The sequence below is a fragment of the Nannospalax galili genome, unplaced genomic scaffold, assembly GCF_000622305.1.
Source record: "Nannospalax galili isolate Female #2095 unplaced genomic scaffold, S.galili_v1.0 scaffold936, whole genome shotgun sequence".
Lineage (NCBI taxonomy): Eukaryota > Metazoa > Chordata > Mammalia > Rodentia > Spalacidae > Nannospalax > Nannospalax galili.
The window spans coordinates 1,609,973-1,616,268 of record NW_008337142.1 but is presented as its reverse complement, the minus strand read 5'-3'; the positions used below and the strand labels follow the sequence as shown (position 1 = coordinate 1,616,268).

The 6,296-nt window shown below is 34.8% G+C and overlaps 1 pseudogene; it reads left to right on the top strand.

Moving 5' to 3' along the window:
- Positions 1-2,363: 2,363 nt before the first annotated feature.
- On the top strand, positions 2,364-4,566 carry LOC103733411 (annotated as a pseudogene).
- Positions 4,567-6,296: the final 1,730 nt, after the last annotated feature.

The window sequence follows — 6,296 nt, the reverse complement described above, 5'->3', positions numbered from 1 at the left end:
ATCTATACAGATGTAGAAATAAAAGATCAGAAACAAAAACCCATCACCATAAAATATTAATTTAAAGATCTCTAAGTAAACTTGATCATCTGAAATCTACCATATTCGCACATACTCACATGTGCATGTGTCCACTGGACATGCAGCCATGTTTTCATGAAAAACCAAATAACTCATACTCTTAGAGTTGGAGGAATTCATTGGAGATTTGTATAGGATAGATTTCGTGTTTTGGTATATATAAAATAATTAGGCATCTGTATAGATATTCAATGTAGGAATAATTTAACTCATTTAATGCTAACAATATGTAAAGTTAGCAAAAGTACTGTAATTAATATGTTAAAGAAAATTTAAAATTTTATGTATTTCTTAAAATGTATATGTATGAGCATTTTGGCTACATGTGTGCTTCATGCCTGCAGAGGCCAGAAGAAGGCACAGGATCCCCTAGAACTTATTCCCTGTGAGTGCTGGGAAACAAACTTCAGTTCTCTGGAATAGCAGTAAGTGCCCTCAACCACTGAGACATCTCTCCTGCCCTAATTTTTGTGAATTTCAATGCTGATATGCAAACTGGGAACGTTACAATTAATCAATTTTATTTAACATAAGGTAAAGGTATCCGTGAATGCTATGTGGTCTGTTTCAGCATGTGACTCAACATGTGTTGGTCAAATCAAAGTGGGTAGTATTCACCTGTCCTCATTTCTTCATGTAAGTAATTTTGAGTCCTGTCCTAGATTTTCACAAAATGTGGAAGAGTTTATTGGGAACATAGTAACCTCTCTATGTTCTTAGATACCACAAGTTGAGTTTTATATCTGTATATGGGGACATTGAAATCTCTAGAAAAACTTCCATCCTTAGCTGAAGAGCTGTTGGCAGCTGATTACTGCTAGGATGAGGGAGAGTTCATATTTTTTAAGGGAGAGACTCTAGAGAGGCTGACTAGACTCCACTGGATGGACTCAAGCCAAGGGACATCAGTGCTCACAAACTTGACTTGGTAGGTCTTAACACATATGACAGAATGTATGAAATCTTGTAGAGGTGATATAGGAGGGTCCAGATAGGGGAGAATGTCTAAATATAGTTAAGTTGTATTATATGAAATGCACACAAATTCATGAAAATTATGCATTGAAAAAGAAATACAAGTTAAGTTGATACTATTTTGTAACAAAACTTGAGATTTAACATTTATTAGACTATGAAAAAGCTAACATATGGGATAATTATTTTTTACATTTTTATTCTTATTTGTAATAACAAAACATATCTTCATGTGGTCCCTTATTTTGTATGATAAACCTTCATATTGGTAAGGCATTTTCCAAGCCTAATATGGTTCTGCCACAATTTTGAGGGGATTTGTGGGTTTTGAGACAAGGTCCCCCTATATCCCCAGCTGTCAGGAAATCGCCATGTAGACCATTCTGTCCTCGAACAGAGATCCACCTGAAGCCGTCTCCTGAATTAAAAATGTGCTCCACCACACTCAGCCTTTAAGTGATTGTTTTAATAGAGAAAAATATAGGGGAAAAATTAACATAGTTACATTTGAATAATATACATCAAAATCTTACATTTAATTATATTAGTCACCAACAATTATGCTATTAACATATATTGTGAGTCTGAATAAAAAAAAGTTAATGTTTTTAATCATATGGTTAAAATTTGGAATTTTCACATATTTCAACAACTTTTCTCAGATTTAGAAAGCTTTAGGATTAATTTTTCAAATATTTCTGTGCTTTTCTCTATATCATCTTCTCCTTGAACTTTTATTGTGTTTACATTGATATTAGTAGTATGCCATAGGTCTCTGGGGTTTTATCTACCTATTTATTTATTTTTGTTACTCTAAATTTCTATTGTATAAATAAAGTTGTATGTATGCTGTACCATGGTATGTTTTATGGTATGCACACAGCAAGGAAAGACTAAATTAATCTAATCCCCACATGCAGCATCTCACATTTATGACAACCCTTAACATATATTTTCTTGGAAGTCTTATTGTTATTAATTATAGTAATCATGATGTGCAGTACACCCCTTGAACTTATTTCAGACTTAAATATGCCTCAAATTTGATACCCCCTCAATAAGAACACCTCAGTCCTCTGAGTGACCCATTGGTAAATACATAACATAGTGCTATGGTAAATATTGGTTACTGCTTCTATAAATTCAGCATTTATCCACTCCACATATGAGATCATGCACTATTTTTCCTTCTGTGAATGATTTATTTCAGAAAAGCATGTCTGAAAAGCGTGTGGTTCTTAACACTGTGAAAAGGAATCTGAAATTACAATGGAGATGTCAGGTAGATGAGTTTCTAGAAACATGGAATGTGTGCCAAGGTAAGCTTTGGTAATGCACTACTTACCTTGTTGTGCTTGTTTTATTTCACTTAACAGAGTATCCTCCAAGTTTAGTCATGTTGTCACAAATGATAGGTTTTATTTCTCAATGTCTAAAGAGCATTTCATTGTATATACTTACCAATATTTTTTGACCAATTCATCCATCAAAGTATATATATAAGTTCACTTTACATAATGGATTGTGAATGATGCTTCAGTGATCACACTTGTATACATGTCTCTTTGACACATTGTTTTTGTATCACTTGGATATTTACCCAGAACCAAGATTTCTGTATGACATATTTAAAAGTTTTTGAGGAAATTCCCTATTGTTTTCCATAAACACTAGATTAACACCATTTCCACTGATAGTGTTGTAAAGTTCTGTATTCTCTACATGTTCACCAACTTTGTAAACTTTTTCTTTTTGAAAATATGTTCTTTTTTAACTCTTCAATTTATTTATTTATATTTTATTGTGCTTTTAAAAGATTCTTGGTGTGAGATAAATCTTTGAATGTGGGACTGGAGAGATGGCTCAGTTAAGAGTACTGAATATCCTTGCAGAAGACCTGGGTTCAGTTCCCAACATCCACATGGCAGCAAATAACATTCCACAACTCCAGTTCCACGGGATCCAATGCCTTCTTCTGGCTTCTATGGATATTGCACAAAACAGGTACACTTACACAGATGCAGGGAATACACTCAAATGCATCAAATAAAATAAAATAGTAAATAAAATATAAGAAACAAAATAATGAACCTTTGAATGGTTTCATTTGCATTTCCATGGTGATTAATGCTGCTGAACATTTTTCTTGTGCTTTTTTTGGCCATTAGAATGTTACAGTAGGCTGACTAGATTAAGAGCATAAATAACCTAATTCAGTGAAAAAATAATATGTAAGTTTTTTAAAATTTTCCAATACAGTTTGAACTTTCTCAGTAAAGAATTCTCACATAAGATTTTCTAAACTTCAGATCAATCATCTGTAGTGTTAAAACTATGAGCTACATGATTTCTAAAACTCTTTCCCCTGGAATACAGAACACTAATGAAAAGTTACATTATGCTGTCATGGCCTGACTTACATCAGGAATGCAGTAAAGGTGCATTCACACCAAAGGAAGGCATAGAGAGGACATGCTGAGTGAGAACAGCATCCCCCTGAACTTTTCATTCTGGTCTCTTTCTCTTTCTCATAGCTGCCTACATAATTCCGACTGGAGAACAGCACAGAGATGACCCAGTTCATCCTCCAGGGGTTTACTGATGATCAAGATATCTGGATTCCACTCTTCATCCTCTTCCTTCTCATCTACCTCAGCACTGTGCTTGGGAACCTGGGAATGATTCAGTTGATTCTGCTGGACTCTCACCTCCACACACCCATATACTTTTTTCTCAGTCACCTCTCCCTGGTGAACTTTGGTTATTCTTCAGCTGTCACTCCCAAGGCAATGGCAGGTCTCCTCTAAAGAGACAAAATCATATCCCACAATGCTTGTGCCACCCAGTTTTTCTTTCATAAGCTTCATCACTGCAGAATATTTCCTTCTGCCTTCAATGTCTTATGACTGCTATGCAGCAGTTGTAAACCCCTGCATTGCACCACCACCATGACCATAAACATTAGGCTTGTCTGACCATAGGTTCCTATTTCTGTGACTTTCTGAACTCCTCCAGCCACACTGGGAACATTTTAAGGCTCTTCTTCTGCAAGTCTGATGTGGTTGACCACTTTTTATGTGATGTCTCTCCTCTCCTAGCCCTCTCATGCTCAGACACTTATGTTAGTGAGATGATTGTTTTCTAACTGGCGGCAGTGGGGGGCTTAGTTCTCTGCTCTTTTGTGGTCATCTCCATAACATATTGTATATATTTTTCACTATCCTGAGATTGTGCTTATCTGAAGGATGGTAGAAGGCCTTTTCCACCTGTACTTCACACCTCACCGCACTCTCCATTTTCTATGGAACCATCATCTTCATGTACCTACAGCCAAGCTCCAGCCACTCCATGGGCACTGACAACATGGAATCTATGTTCTACACCAAGGTCATCCCCATGCTGAACCATCAGATCTACAACCTGAGGAGCAAAGAGGTGAAGGGTGCTTTCCAACAAATTGTGGGGGAAGGCAAAATCTTCTGTAAGATTCATACTTTAGTTGCACACTGAAGCTGCAATAGAAAGATTTCATCCACCTCACATATATATGGAAAACATTTACTATCTAGCCCATATATTTCTAACTTATTGAAATAATTTTCCTGACTAGTGGTCAAGCTTAAAGATCAAAAGCCTCAACAACAATAATAATAGGAATAGAAATAGTAAAAATAATAGACCAAGAAATAAAAGATCAGAAATAAAAATGCACTGATATGAAACATTAACTTTAAAGATCTTTTAAATATACCCATGTGAAATCTACCATGTTCAGACCCACTCACATATGCATGTATGCACTGGACACCCAATCATCTTTTAATGAAAAACCATGTAGCTCATGTACTTAAAGTGGGAGGAATTCAATGAAGACTTGTATAGGATACATTTGTTGTTATAGCAAATATAATAAATACTTATCAGGCATCAGTATAGATACATTTAGTGGAAATCCTTTGATTTATTTAATGCTTACAGTATATAGTTAGCAAAAGTACAATAATTAATCATGTAAACTAAAGCAAATTTAAACTTTATGTATTTTAAAAATTTTATGTGAGTATTTTCCCTACATATATTTGCATGACATGTGTGCCATGTGCTCACAGACGTCAGAAGCAAGCATGGGATTCCTTGGAACTGGAGTTATGAACAGGAATTATCCACCACCATGTGAGTGCTAGGAAACAAACCCAAGTTCTCTGGAAGAGCAATAAGTGCTCTTAACCACTGAGCCATCTCTCCAGCCCCAATTTTATCTATTTTAGTGCCCATATGCATACTAGGAACATTTGAGCTAATCAATTTTATTGAACATGCACTAATGGTACCTGTTAATGATAGTTTGCTTCAGCATGTGTACCCAGCATGTGCTGGTCAAATCAAAGTGATTAGAATTTATCTGTGTTCATTTCTTCATGTAAACTATTTTGAGTAATGTTTTCTAAATTTTCATAAAATGTGGAATGTTTTATTGGGAACATAATAACCTTACTATGCTCCAAGACACCAAAAATTCCTTTTTATATCTGTGTTTGAGATCATTGAAATTTTTATGAAATTTCCATCCTTAGCCAAGGAACTATTGGCAGCTGATCACTGCTGAGTGAGGCTAAGTTTTCTTCTTTGAGGGAGTGATTCTAGATAGGCTGACTAGACTCCAGGGGATGAATTCAAACCAAAGCACATCTGGGCACACAAACTTGACTGGATAGGTCTTAGCATATATAACAAAGTGCATTAAACATAGTGGGGAGATATAGGAGGGTGTGGATGGGGAGAAGATCTAACTATGATTAAGATGCATTGTATGAAATACAATAAAAATTCAAAAAATACACATTGAAAAAGAAAAACATGAAATAAGTTGATCCTGTTTGTAACAAAAATTGAACTTTAACATTTATTAAACTACTTTGAAAAATCTAAACTATGAGTTAATTATTTACACTTTTATTTTTTCTTTTTTAATTTTTAAAAATTATTTATTTAATAACCACATAATTAGAAGAAGCATTTCATTACAATAGCACTGACATATTCAATAACAATTTCCAGAGCTAAGGTGGATCTCCATTTAGTTATTAACATACACACTTTCATACAGAAAAATTCACTTTTAATGCAATTGACACTAAGATGTTTACATTTAATTTATTTTTTATTTTTTTTTATACCCACTCTCCAGATAGCACCCTCCCATAGCCTCCCTCCCCCTACTACAGCCCCTGTACTCTGAT